This window comes from Oncorhynchus mykiss, chromosome 2, assembly GCF_057628025.1.
Source record: "Oncorhynchus mykiss isolate SJ-2025 chromosome 2, ASM5762802v1, whole genome shotgun sequence".
NCBI lineage: Eukaryota > Metazoa > Chordata > Actinopteri > Salmoniformes > Salmonidae > Oncorhynchus > Oncorhynchus mykiss.
In genome coordinates this window covers 83518294-83533633 of record NC_143023.1, presented here as the reverse complement: position 1 = coordinate 83533633, position 15340 = coordinate 83518294, and the positions used below count along the sequence as shown (strand labels likewise).

At 45.1% G+C, this 15340-nt stretch overlaps 1 pseudogene across 1 annotated transcript in view; it reads right to left on the bottom strand.

Moving 5' to 3' along the window:
* Nucleotides 1-6903: 6903 nt before the first annotated feature.
* The window catches only part of LOC110502224 (neural-cadherin-like), a 105921-nt pseudogene continuing 97484 nt past the window's right edge, over nt 6904-15340 (bottom strand). The window contains exons 32-33 of the transcript XR_016490523.1: nt 8428-8582; nt 6904-7549 (exon numbers count right to left, since the gene is read on the bottom strand). The product of XR_016490523.1 is annotated as a neural-cadherin-like (transcript). The remainder of the gene's footprint in view (nt 7550-8427; nt 8583-15340) is intronic.

Sequence of the window (15340 nt, the reverse complement as noted above, 5' to 3'; positions counted from 1 at the left end):
GTGGGAGCAATTATTAGGAAATGGAAGACATACAAGACCACTGATAATCTCCCTCGATCTGGGGCTCCACGCAAGATCTCACCCCGTGGGGTCAAAATGATCACAAGAACGGTGAGCAAAAATCCCAGAACCACATGGGGGGGACCTAGTGAATGACCTGCAGAGAGCTGGGACCAAAGTAACAAAGCCTACCATCAGTAAGACACTACGCCGCCAGAGACTCAAATCCTGCAGTGCCAGACGTGTCCCCCTGCTTAAGCCAGTACAGCTAACTCTCTAGCCCTCGCTATCTCCCTGCTTGCTAATTCGGCCTGCTAACTGCTAGCTTGTCCAGCTCCGGTCCGCTAACTGCTACCTTGTTTAGCCCGGGCCTACAAACTGTTAGCTTGTTAGCACAGGCCTGCTAACCGTCTGAATCGCCGCGTCCCAAACACTCACTGGATCCATATTTACTTTCTATCTCTTTTTGATTTTTAACTTGTTTATACCTTCCGGAAACCTGCCTCACCCAATGTGATACGGAATCGCTATTATTTTTAATTTTTAGAACACACTCAAGAACCCCCAGAAGCTAACCAGCTAACTAGCTACAAGCTATTTAGTCATTGTTAGTTTTTTTAACCTGGATAACACTCGCCAGTCCAGCTTCCCTGCCCCATCCACCGCTGCCCCCTGGACACTGATCTCTTGGCTACATAGCTGATGCACGCTGGACTGTCAATTAATCACGGTACTCCATTCTGCTTGTTTGTTTTATCTGTTGGCCCCGTTGCCTAGTCAACGCCATTTTACCTGCTGTTGTTGTGCTAGCTGATTAGCTATTGTCTCACCTACTGTTTTAGTTAGCTTTCCCAACTCAACACCTGTGATTACTGTATGCCTCGCTGTATGTCTCTCTCAAATGTCAATATGCCTTGTATACTGCTGTTCAGGTTAGTTATCATTGTTTTAGTTCACAATGGAGCCCCTAGTTCCACTCTTCATACCCCTGATAACTCCTTTGTCCCACCTCCCACACATGCGGTGACCTCACCCATTACAACCAGCATGTCCAGAGATACAACCTCTCTCATCATCACCCAGTGCCTGGGCTTACCTCCGCTGTACCCGCACCCCACCATACCCCTGTCTGCGCATTATGCCCTGAATATATTCTACCATGCCCAGAAACCTGCTCCTCTTATTCTCTGTTCCCAACGCTCTAGGCGACCAGTTTTGATAGCCTTTAGCCGCACCCTCATACTACTCCTTCTCTGTTCCGCGGGTGATGTGGAGGTGAACCCAGGCCCTGCATGTCCCCAGGCACCCTCATTTGTTGACTTCTGTGATCGAAAAAGCCTTGGTTTCATGCATGTCAACATCAGAAGCCTACTCCCTAAGTTTGTTTTACTCACTGCTTTAGCACACTCTGCTAACCCTGATGTCCTTGCTGTGTCTGAATCCTGGCTCAGGAAGGCCACCAAAAATTCAGAGATTTCCATACCCAACTATAACATCTTCCGTCAAGATAGAACTGCCAAAGGGGGAGAAGTTGCAGTCTACTGCAGAGTGTCATACTTTCCAGGTCCATACCCAAACAGTTCGAAATACTAATTTTGAAAATTACTCTCTCCAGAAATAAGTCTCTCACTGTTGCCGCCTGCTACCGACCCCCCTTAGCTCCCAGCTGTGCCCTGGACACCATTTGTGAATTGATCGCCCCCCATCTAGCTTCAGAGTTTGTTCTGTTAGGTGACCTAAACTGGGATATGCTTAACACCCCGCCAGTCCTACAATCTAAGCTAGATGCCCTCAATCTCACACAAATCATCAAGGAACCCACCAGGTACAACCCTAACTCTGTAAACAAGGGCACCCTCATAGACGTCATCCTGACCAACTGGCCCTCCAAATACACCTCCGCTGTCTTCAACCAGGATCTCAGCAATCACTGCCTCATTGCCTGTATCCGCTATGGAGCCGCAGTCAAACGACCACCCCTCATCACTGTCACACGCTCCCTAAAACACTTCTGTGAGCAGGCCTTTCTAATCGACCTGGCCCGGGTATCCTGGAAGGACATTGACCTCATCCCGTCAGTTGAGGATGCCTGGTCATTCTTTAAAAGTAACTTCCTCACCATTTTAGATTAACATGCTCCGTTCAAAAAATGCAGAACTAAGAACAGATACAGCCCTTGGTTCACCCCAGACCTGACTGCCCTCGACCAGCACAAAAACATCCTGTGGCGGACTGCAATATCATCGAATAGTCCCCGTGATATGCAACTGTTCAGGGAAGTCCGGAACCAATACACGCAGTCAGTCAGGAAAGCTAAGGCCAGCTTCTTCAGGCAGAAGTTTGCATACTGTAGCTCCAACTCCAAAAAGTTCTGGGACACTGTGAAGTCCATGGAGAACAAGAGCACCTCCTCCCAGCTGCCCACTGCACTGAGGCTAGGTAACACGGTCACCACCGATAAATCCATGATTATCGAAAACTTCAATAAGCATTTCTCAACGGCTGGCCATGCCTTCCACCTGGCTACTTCAACCTCGGCCAACAGCCCCGCCCCCCCCCCCCCCCCCCCCCCGCTGCTCCTCGCCCAAGCCTCTCCAGGTTCTCCTTTACCCAAATCCAGATAGCAGATGTTCTGAAAGAGCTGCAAAACCTGGACCCGTACAAATCAGCTGGGCTTGACAATCTGGACCCTCTATTTCTGAAACTATCCGCCACCATTGTCGCAACCCCTATTACCAGCCTGTTCAACCTCTCTTTCATATCGTCTGAGATCCCCAAAGATTGGAAAGCTGCCGCAGTCATCCCCCTCTTCAAAGGGGGAGACACCCTGGACCCAAACTGTTACAGACCTATATCCATCCTGCCCTGCCTATCTAAGGTCTTCGAAAGCCAAGTCAACAAACAGGTCACTGACCATCTCGAATCCCACTGTACCTTCTCCGCTGTGCAATCTGGTTTCCGAGCCGGTCACGGGTGCACCTCAGCCACACTCAAGGTACTAAACGATATCATAACCGCCATCGATAAAAGACAGTACTGTGCAGCCGTCTTCATCGACCTTGCCAAGGCTTTCGACTCTGTCAATCACCATATTCTTATCGGCAGACTCAGTAGACTCGGTTTTTCGGATGACTGCCTTGCCTGGTTCACCAATTACTTTGCAGACAGAGTTCAGTGTGTCAAATCGGAGGGCATGCTGTCCGGTCCTCTGGCAGTCTCTATGGGGGTGCCACAGGGTTCAATTCTCGGGCCGACTCTTTTCTCTGTATACATCAATGATGTTGCTCTTGCTGCGGGCGATTCCCTGATCCACCTCTACGCAGACGACCCCATTCTATATACTTTCGGCCCGTCATTGGACACTGTGCTATCTAACCTCCAAACAAGCTTCAATGCCATACAACACTCCTTCCGTGGCCTCCAACTGCTCTTAAACGCTAGTAAAACCAAATGCATGCTTTTCAACCGATCGCTGCCTGCACCCGCATGCCCGACTAGCATCACCACCCTGGATGGTTCCGACCTAGAATATGTGGACATCTATAAGTACCTAGGTGTCTGGCTAGACTGCAAACTCTCCTTCCAGACTCATATCAAACATCTCCAATCAAAAATCAAATCAAGAGTCGGCTTTCTATTCCGCAACAAAGCCTCCTTCACTCACGCCACCAAACTTACCCTAGTAAAACTGACTATCCTACCGATCCTCGACTTCGGCGATGTCATCTACAAAATGGCTTCCAACACTCTACTCAGCAAACTGGATGCAGTCTATCACAGTGCCATCCGTTTTGTCACTAAAGCACCTTATACCACCCACCACTGCGACTTGTATGCTCTAGTCCGCTCGCTACATATTCGTCGCCAGACCCACTGGCTCCAGGTCATCTACAAGTCCATGCTAGGTAAAGCTCCGCCTTATCTCAGCTCACTGGTCACGATGGCAACACAAACCCGTAACACGCACTCCAGCAGGTGTATCTCACTGATCATCCCTAAAGCCAACACCTCATTTGGCTGCCTTTCGTTCCAGTACGCTGCCTGTGACTGGAACGAATTGCAAAAATCGCTGAAGTTGGAGACTTTTATCTCCCTCACCAACTTCAAACATCAGCTATCTGAGCAGCTAACTGATCGCTGCAGCTGTACATAGTCTATTGGTAAATAGCCCACCCATTTTCACCTACCTCATCCCCATACTGTTTTTATTTATTTACTTTTCTGCTCTTTTGCACACCAATATCTCTACCTGTACATGACCATCTGATCATTTATCACTCCAGTGTTAATCTGCAAAATTTTTATTATTCGCCTACCTCCTCATGCCTTTTGCACACATTGTATATAGACTCCCCCTTTGTTTTCTACTGTGTTATTGACTTGTTAATTGTTTACTCCATGTGTAACTCTGTGTTGTCTGCTCACACTGCTATGCTTTATCTTGGCCAGGTCGCAGTTGCAAATGAGAACTTGTTCTCAACTAGCCTACCTGGTTAAATAAAGGTGAAATAAAAAAATATTATTTTTTTTTAAATGTCCAGGCCCGTCTGAAGTTTGCTAGAGAGCATTTGGATGATCCAGAAGAAGATTGGGAGAATGTCATATGGTCAGATGAAACCAAAATATAACTTTTTGGTAAAAACTCAACTCGTCGTGTTTGGAGGACAAAGAATGCTGAGTTGCATCCAAAGAACACCATGTGAAGCATGGGGGTGGAAACATCATGCTTTGGGGCTGTTTTTCTGCAAAGGGACCAGGACGACTGATCCGTGTAAAGGAAAGAATGAATGGGGCCATGTATCGTGAGATTTTGAGTGAAAACTTCCTTCCATCAGCAAGGGCATTGAAGATGAAACGTGGCTGGGTCTTTCAGCATGACAATGATCCCAAACACACCGCCCGGGCAACGAAAGAGTGGCTTCGTAAGAAGCATTTCAAGGTCCTGGAGTGGCCTAGCCAGTCTCCAGATCTCAACCCTATAGAAAATCTTTGGAGGGAGTTGAAAGTCCGTGTTGCCCAGCAACAGCCCCAAAACATCACTGCTCTAGAGGAGATCTGCATGGAGGAATGGGCTAAAATACCAGCAACAGTGTGTGAAAACCTTGTGAAGACTTACAGAAAACGTTTGAGCTCTGTCATTTCCAACAAAGGGTATATAACAAAGTATTGAGATAAACTTTTGTTATTGACCAAATACTTATTTTCCACCATAATTTGCAAATAAATTCATAAAAAATCCTGCAATGTGATTTTCTGGATTGTCTTTCCTCATTTTGTCTGTCATAGTTGAATTGTACCTATGATGAACATTACAGGCCTCTCTCATCTTTTTAAGTGGGAGAACTTGCACAATTGGTGGCTGACTAAATACTTCTTTGCCCCACTGTATGTAAACATTTGCTGGCACAAACATGCAAGCGCACACACACACACACACACACACACACACACACACACACACACACACACACACACACACACACACACACACACACACACACACACACACACACACACACATACACACACATATCTGTTGTATTCAGGGCATGTGAAAAATACAAATTGATTTGATTTCATGTTTGAACTTGAAGATGCTATTTATATTTGTTTGGCTCCAAGACTTATGGGTCTATACATGTTTCAACACAAGGCCAGTATGTGTGACATCACTGACATGGATAAGCACGTGTTACATGTCTAGACGGCACATGTAAGGGCTTGGTACCTTCTAGTAATTATATTTCTATAAAAGCAGCACTGCTTCCTTTCCCTATGAAAGCTCCAATTTCACTGCCATTTAACTGAAGTCACGCAGTGCAATTAAGTATTGAAGAGGTCAGTCTGCGGGAGCTACATACTCTTTAAGTACATGTCAGAGAACTCCAAAAGGGTCAGCAAGGTTTGGGTACAGGATATGAATGATTCACTCTGGAGCAGGAATGAACTGATCATCATCATTAATTACCATCTTCATCATCATCATATTTAAATGTACTGTAGCCTGTTGCTAACTGCTAGAGTCACACGTTGGACATTTGAGTCATTTTAAAACCTTTGGAGCAACGTTGTGTGGTGAATGTGTGTTTTCTTGTTTCTTACATTGTCCATCTTGAGTTGGATGCTATGCTACCTTTTTGTAGCATTTTTTTACAACTTTTTCAACTGAATTTCAGAGTTTTAACCAGGTCAACAGCACCTGTGTGCACATGATTGATGAGGAGCTTGAGAGACAATACTCAGTGGAGTGAAGTAGTCATAGTCAGGATATTGGTAGATACTGGTCCTGGTTCTCAACCCACACACTTTCCAGTCTAGACAAGTGGGTTTTAATTGCATATAATATTTAGGCGCTATTATGAATCAGTAAATAAGAGGTAGTGCAGTGATGTACTTAAGTTGCTGAGGAATAGAGGCATGCATTTACCAAGCATAGCTTTTGATAATGAAAATTGGTTGGTAAAAATCTGAAACAAAAAATGCATCACAAAATGAACCTCAAAGATAGCAATGTCTTATTATCACAGACATACATTTCTAAGATTCATTTATTTAAAAGGCGTTAAATCAAAACAAAACAAACAAAATATTTTTTTCTCACAGAAATGATATTACGATAATTATCAACAACAAAAAAGGAACCCTATTTAAAATCTAGATTCATTTAGCCTTCTTTTACATATATTTTTGTGGGGTATAGACAGGGCATTGCCAAGAAAATGGTGCTGCTTTTTTTTTTTTTTAAAGATGCATCACATTTTTGCCACAATCCACCCATAGAATACTTTACAAATGGATTACAAATCAGAAATGTACATTTCTTAACTATTTGTTCTCATTAGTTTTTTTTTCCCCCAACACCATCTTTGGATCAATCGATTTAAAAATTGCACAACTCCAGTCTCATGCTCTCTTCTCACAGTTGGCCTGCCCCCTGGTCTCCCTCTCCTTCGCTTTGTCCTTCTGTCCCTCTGTGCTCTTGGTGGCAGCAGTCTACAGCAGCGTCCACTCTGAGCTCACTGACTACAGCTCGCAGGGCTTTGAGCCTGTCCAGCCGTGGGCTCTGGGCTCTCTGACGCTCCAGGCTCTCCTGACTTCCCTGAACCCTCACCTCTGACCCCTGACCTCCAGCACTGAGGGAGCTAAGTGAGCGCACAACTAGACCACCATGCTGCCCCCTATTGGACAGGCGACGCTGTGAGGTCATGAAGCCAGGGTTGTCCCCCAGGGGATGGTCCGTGTCCCTTATGATCTCACACAGGTAGCGGGCCAGGTCCTGACTGGAGAAGGACAGGGACTTATGGGATTGCCGCATGGCGAGGGGAGAGGGGAGGGTAGCAGACCCGGACGGAGGGTGGGCCAGACGCAGGGCGATCGCTGTGCTGCCGATTCTGGGTTCGTTTGATCCTTTTGGTTTGGTCCCATTCTTGGTGTCCGGTGGCTTGGTCGTCTGAGGGTAGGAGATAATGCATTGTGGGTAGCTGTATCTCAGTGACTGGGCTGGGCTGGGCTGCAGAGACCTCTGTAACTCCACCATGTTGAAGACATTCTGGAGGGAGGGAGAGAGAGACACAGAGAGAGGGAGAGATACAGAGACACACAGAGAGAGAGAGATACAGAGACACACAGAGAGGGAGAGATACAGAGACACACAGAGAGAGAGAGAGAGAGAGAGAGCAAACACCAAATTGAGACTGCACGCAGAATTCTGCAAAAATATCCTCTGTGTACAACGTATAACACCAAATAATGCATGCAGAGCAGAATTAGGTCGATACCCACTAATTATCATAATCCAGAAAAGAGCCGTTAAATACTTTAACCACCTAAAAGGAAGCGATTCCCAAACCTTCCATAACAAAGCCATCACCTACAGAGAGATGAACCTGGAGAAGGTCCTGGGGCTCTGTTCACAAACACACTCTACAGAGCCCCAGGACAGCAGCACAATTAGAGCCAACCAAATCATGAGAAAACAAAAAGATAATTACTTGACACATTGGAAAGAATTAACAAAAAAACAGAGCAAACTAGAATACTATTTGGCCCTAAACAGAGAGTACACAGCGGCAGAATACCTGACCACTGTGACTGACCCAAAATTAAGGAAAGCTTTGACTATGTACAGACTCAGTGAGCATAGTCTTGCTATTGAGAAAGGCCGCCATAGGCAGTAGCTGTATGGTACCTGGTTTACTTCCTCTGTCTGAATACCAGTGTCTCCTTGAATTCCCAATCATCTTCTAGCTCCTACACACTATAGGCCTGTATATCTGGATAGGTGTAAGCTTCACCCAGCCTATCAGAAGGTATGGGGAAGCAATCATCAAACTGTTTAAACCGATCCCATCCTTTTTGTTCTACACAAGTGCCTATGGGGGCAACCAGGGACGCTGGCTTGATTTGGGATTCAGTGTCTATCTGTACCTGGTCCTGCTCCCCTCCGCCCTCCTCATCATAGTTGAGCACGTTCTCTCGGATGTCCTCCCATTCTCCGTGGTGTGCTGATACGTGGTAGACGCTCTCCTTCAGGCCCTTGTGTCTCCTCCAGCAGGAGTAGAGGAACAGGCCCAGCATCAGCACTGGGGGGGGGGGGGGGGGTCGCCATAGAGCAAGTTAGGACAGGGAAGGGACAGGTGTAGTCATCTTCACACAATGTTCTATCAATTAAAAACACTAGAAATAAATCCAGACAGTCAGCAACGATTTGTAATAAAGAAGTTAAAATGGACTGTGAAGATGAGTTGGGGAGAGGGGTGTGGTACCCGATAAGCACATTTAGTGCCTCAGTTCTTAGAGTACAACATGTCAGATAGATGAGCCAACAACACAAAATTGACACTTTACACCCAGATATGAGATACACAATAACTCTCAATACCAGCCTTTCTTTGTAAAAAAGCAGTCATTGGGAATGGTCAGGGTTTGTTGTCTTTCCATCACATTGCTAATCTGCATTTATCCAATCCTGTAAAGCAAAGTACTAGAGATGCATTCTTCCCTTAAAACACTCAACCCTGTTCACAGAACCGGCACTCCCTGGAATGTTGTGAGAGCGTTGTAGGAATGCTGCTGAAGCACTGACATCAATCACATCTATTGTGTGTTGAAATATACAGTATGCTGCACTGACCTTTAAAGTTAATTCATCTCAACCAATATTTCTTCTCCTGTCTGCCCTCCCTCTCTGTCTCCCGCTTTGTTTCTCATTTCTTTATCTCTCTCATTCTCTCTCTCATTCTCTCACTCATTCTTGTTTGACTCTCTGTGTTTCTTTCCGCTCTCCTTGTCTCCAGACTCCGTACGGCTTTAATCTCTCACACTTAAAGGTGATGCACCAGAACTGCCATCTTTTCTATTGTGCTTTGCTTGTGCAGTAGGTTTGGAAGCATCCGTTCATCAATTTAATAATTGAGGATTCTTTGATGAAGTGCATTGCGTTAATCACATTAGACTGAAGTAATGGTTTACTGAACCCATATCACACTCATCAAGGTCACTCAACTGAATATGTTTTCAAATCCACCATTTAAAAAACTAAAACAAATGTTGATTAGAAAAAGGCTCACTGTAAAAAGGTTAAGGTCCAGCTAACCTTCCCCAGGCCTGCTCAGTGTGTGCTGGAGGTATATGTACTGTAGAGTTCTATTGATCAGCTAACCTTCCCCAGGCCTGCTCAGTGTGTGCTGGAGGTATATGTACTGTAGAGTTCTATTGATCAGCTAACCTTCCCCAGGCCTGCTCAGTGTGTGCTGGAGGTATATGTACTGTAGAGTTCTATTGATCAGCTAACCTTCCCCAGGCCTGCTCAGTGTCTGCTGGAGGTATATGTACTGTAGAGTTCTATTGATCAGCTAACCTTCCCCAGGCCTGCTCAGTGTGTGCTGGAGGTATATGTACTGTAGAGTTCTATTGATCAGCTAACCTTCCCCAGGCCTGCTCAGTGTGTGCTGGAGGTATATGTACTGTAGAGTTCTATTGATCAGCTAACCTTCCCCAGGCCTGCTCAGTGTGTGCTGGAGGTATATGTACTGTAGAGTTCTATTGATCAGCTAACCTTCCCCAGGCCTGCTCAGTGTGTGCTGGAGGTATATGTACTGTAGAGTTCTATTGATCAGCTAACCTTCCCCAGGCCTGCTCAGTGTGTGCTGGAGGTATATGTACTGTAGAGTTCTATTGATCAGCTAACTTTCCCCAGGCCTGCTCAGTGTGTGCTGGAGGTATATGTACTGTAGAGTTCTATTGATCAGCTAACCTTCCCCAGGCCTGCTCAGTGTCTGCTGGAGGTATATGTACTGTAGAGTTCTATTGATCAGCTAACCTTCCCCAGGCCTGCTCAGTGTGTGCTGGAGGTATATGTACTGTAGAGTTCTATTGATCAGCTAACCTTCCCCAGGCCTGCTCAGTGTGTGCTGGAGGTATATGTACTGTAGAGTTCTATTGATCAGCTAACCTTCCCCAGGCCTGCTCAGTGAGTGCTGGAGGTATATGTACTGTAGAGTTCTATTGATCAGCTAACCTTCCCCAGGCCTGCTCAGTGTGTGCTGGAGGTATATGTACTGTAGAGTTCTATTGATCAGCTAACCTTCCCCAGGCCTGCTCAGTGTGTGCTGGAGATATATGTACTGTAGAGTTCTATTGATCAGCTAACCTTCCCCAGGCCTGCTCAGTGTGTGCTGGAGGTATATGTACTGTAGAGTTCTATTGATCAGCTAACCTTCCCCAGGCCTGCTCAGTGTGTGCTGGAGGTATATGTACTGTAGAGTTATATTGATCAGCTAACCTTCCCCAAGCCTGCTCAGTGTGTGCTGGAGGTATATGTACTGTAGAGTTCTATTGATCAGCTAACCTTGCTCCATCCCCTCCACTGTGCTGTACAGATCCAGAGAAACACGCTGAGGAATCCAGATGAGCTACGATCACAGCAGTACTCAGACCACAGTATTACCAGCAGTACTCAATACTGTGGCTGAGGGGGAGGTCTACCAGCAGTACTCAGACCTCCCCCTCAGCCACAGTATTACCAGCAGTACTCAGACCTCCCCCTCAACCACAGTATTACCAGCAGTACTCAGACCTCCCCCTCAGCCACAGTATTACCAGCAGTACTCAGACCTCCCCCTCAACCACAATATTACCAGCAGTGCTCAGACCTCCCCCTCAACCACAGTATTACCAGCAGTACTCAGACCTCCCCCTCAACCACAGTATTACCAGCAGTACTCAGACCTCCCCCTCAACAACAGTATCACCAGCAGTACTCAGGACCTCCCCCTCAACCACAGTATTACCAGCAGTACTCAGACCTCCCCCTCAACCACAGTATTACCAGCAGTACTCAGACCTCCCCCTCAACCACAGTATTACCAGCAGTACTCAGACCTCCCCCTCAACCACAGTATTACCAGCAGTACTCAGACCTCCCCCTCAGCCACAGTATTACCAGCAGTACTCAGACCTCCCCCTCAACCACAGTATTACCAGCAGTACTCAGACCTCCCCCTCAACCACAGTATTACCAGCAGTACTCAGACCTCCCCCTCAACCACAGTATTACCAGCAGTACTCAGGACCTCCCCTCAACCACAGTATTACCAGCAGTACTCAGACCTCCCCCTCAACCACAGTATTACCAGCAGTACTCAGGACCTCCCCCTCAACCACAGTATTACCAGCAGTACTCAGACCTCCCCCTCAACCACAGTATTACCAGCAGTACTCAGACCTCCCCCTCAACCACAGTATTACCAGCAGTACTCAGACCTCCCCCTCAGCCACAGTATTACCAGCAGTACTCAGACCTCCCCCTCAACCACAGTATTACCAGCAGTACTCAGACCTCCCCCTCAACCACAGTATTACCAGCAGTACTCAGACCTCCCCCTCAACCACAGTATTACCAGCAGTACTCAGGACCTCCCCCTCATCCACAGTATTACCAGCAGTACTCAGACCTCCCCCTCAACCACAGTATTACCAGCAGTACTCAGACCTCCCCCTCAACCACAGTATTACCAGCAGTACTCAGACCTTCCCTCAACCACAGTATTACCAGCAGTACTCAGGACCTCCCCCTCAACCACAGTATTACCAGCAGTACTCAGACCTTCCCTCAACCACAGTAATTACCAGCTCCACACTTCTATGTGCCAATCAGTCAACATGCCCATCAGTGGGGCTTTACCACACACACAGAGAAATGGACGCACACACACACACCAAGCCATTGACAATGAAGAACACACACGTGCATACGCACACATACAGACTCCGATGAAAACACACACAGAGATGTGCAGTGGTCGTGTTGTGATATCTTCAAATATATCAATAGAACTCAGGCTGGAGACCTTACACAGCTCCTATCCATCAATCCACATGCTGCTGCTTTGAGGTTATCCACCAACCATGGTGGTCTTGGGATGTTCGGTTGAATGTTTATAGTAACATGAAGGGTATGACATGGATAAATCAGTATGATGTACACATGAAACATTTATGCATGTTAATGCATGTGTCAGACACTCAATGATATACAACATAGAAAATGGAGAGAAAATATACATTGCAAGGAGAAAAGAAGGACATAAATTGGAGACAGATGAGAGAAGAGAAATGGTGTGAGAAGGCTTTATTAGGGAAAGTATGTTCTAATACAAAAATACAGGCACTTTTACGACTGTTCACATCCATTCCCATTCTATATGGAAAGGCAATGGAATATTTTCTTCTTCATTGAATATCAAATCCAACAACACAACAGTAAAAATGTAAATGTGATGGACAATAAAGCTTTTAAATTTTGAATTTCAAACCCATTTAACAGGCTTAATGAAGCATACTTATATTGCCCAAATGTGCTCGTCTCTGGTTCTGTCTGTAGCAAAAGTTGAACTCGGCAATCAGCCAGTCTGATGGGTTATGTCAATCTGAATTATGGATGATCACTTTTAAATGGAGTTTGAGGCAGAGGAGCAGAGACAGAGAGTTCCAGTTTAATTTAGCAGCGTGACTTCACCCCGCCTTAGTGTGTGTTGTGTGTAATGTGTGTGCGGCTTCTCCCGGTGTCGCAGTCTGTCTGGGCCTATGAGGCGTGTTTGTCACTTGCAGGCACACGAACACAATGCGCACACAAACACACGCGCATGCATGCATACAGACACAACTCTGTCATCTCCACCTTGCCTCGTCTTCTCTCAGTTATGACGTAAAGGGAGGAGGATGAGGTGGTCGCCATGACAACAACTTTAACAGTTCATGAAAGGACCTTCAACCGTGTTATCCTGTTAAAGACGGCCCCAGTCTAAGAACTGTAGCCTGAGTCTTGTAAGAGACAGACAAGTGTTGCTAGCTACTGTACTGTATTTCCTGTTACAGAGACGGTTGGAGAAAAGTTCATATAAACTCTTGGCGACCTCTCATTTGATATATATTGAAGAAATAGACTAATTCATCTGGAGATCAAAGGTTTGAGTGCAGCTTATAAATGCCAGGAACTAAAGTAACTGTAGCAACTAGGTACCTTACATGACAGCACCAGGCAGTTTCATTTACACATTCAACACATGAATGTTCATAAATGATGCCAAGGCCTCAGTTTGTTATCTTTGTATTCATTATATCAAACACTGAAGTATCGTTTTATCGGTTTCTCTCGGGGAGCCAGCGTGTCAAAATAACTGATGTTGCAATTCACCAGCCAAATGCCCCAGGAAGGTGTTGGTTTGTTGAGTCAGTTATAGCGCTAGTAGAGACAGTGTATTGAATCGTCAGACCATTTTATAACCCTGTTGGTGACAGAGAGCCTCATAAACTGTATAGTAGTAGCTCCATGGAGAGATAGCCCTCTGTACTGGACACAAAACACAGCTTACTACGTGTCAGAAACAAACGGGTTGTTCCATGAAATGAGTGTCTTTTGCATCCCTTTTATATATTAAACAGAAATTGTGCACAAATATTGAATTTTAAAGCCTGTTATATTAAATGAAATGCCCTTTAATGTAGACAACATAAATAATTAAATCAATCAGATGTTTTTATATGAGTAAAGGCTTGCTAAACCCTGTTTCACCATCATTGTAAAGCCCTAGTTATTTTGTTGCTTTGACAAAGTAATTTACGGAGATTATTATTTATTTCATGTGATTAGTGATTCATTTACATCTCTCCCTCATTTTTGGGTCGGCCATGTTATGTGAACTGAATTATTTTTATATATATATATATGGTAAAACTATTCCTTTTTAAATATTTATTTCAAAAGAAACATTGAACATTTAACAGTCAAGCCATAGTATAAAAGCAGGTGAACTGGTTCTACACTCTTTCTTTTGGTGGAAAACTGAGCTGGTCAGGCATAACACCTTAACCCTGTTACCCATGTATACAGGCTAGAAATGTTTTAATAACCTTGTCTTTTTTTTGTGACGCTTGTATTCAATTACCACTCCGTTGCACACAAGTTTCCATTCCGCCTGTCACAAGGGGATTTATGGTTGATTTACAAAGAAATCGTCAACACGGTTTCTTTATTTGGTGCTCTTGAGATTGGGAAAACACGTTTTCTTTATGAAGAAAGAACTGCTCTTTGTAGCAGAATGTTGAAATTGGGTGAAATCAGAGTTTTTGTTTGACCAAGTTACCCTTCTCAAAATGCACTGAATTGGTGGAATGAGCCAGACATGGACACATTTAGGTTAAAGGAAGAATGGAGAAGAAAGTAATTGACAAAGAAATACGGAGGGAGAGATAAAAACAGACATAACGGAACTGGAATGACAAACAGACGAGATAAAACAAGTCGGACAGATAAAAAGGTAAGACAAAGGAGGATGACAAATACAAGTATGAATTTACATCACAAACATCAGGAAAGACACAATAGATGTGAGGAGGGGATGACTGAAGGGCCCCCCAAACCTTTTGAACTGTGACCCAGTGAAAGCTTTCAGAGTTTTTTCTTGTGGCTCACAGTCGACAAAATCAATGTTTCTAGCCAGGACCTTTGCAGCCACACTGACTGAGCCCACTCACAGACCCTGAGGCCCAAACTAACAAAACACTTGGGGCTCAATACCATCGAACCCACATTCCAGTATCTCGTTTTCCCATGGCCAAAATAAATCACAGATGATTTGGGTACTGCAAGAATCTATTACCAGGTAGACATGTCTCACAGGTTGAAGCATTCAGTTCTCAGATCTAGAAATCTGTGTACCCAGTTTATAAATAAAGACACTGCATAAGCGTTAATATGGTGTGTTCCATTGAATTCCAGCCTTGGGAACAACCAAAACCAGATTAAATCAGATTGAACTAGATGAAACCAGACGAGAGA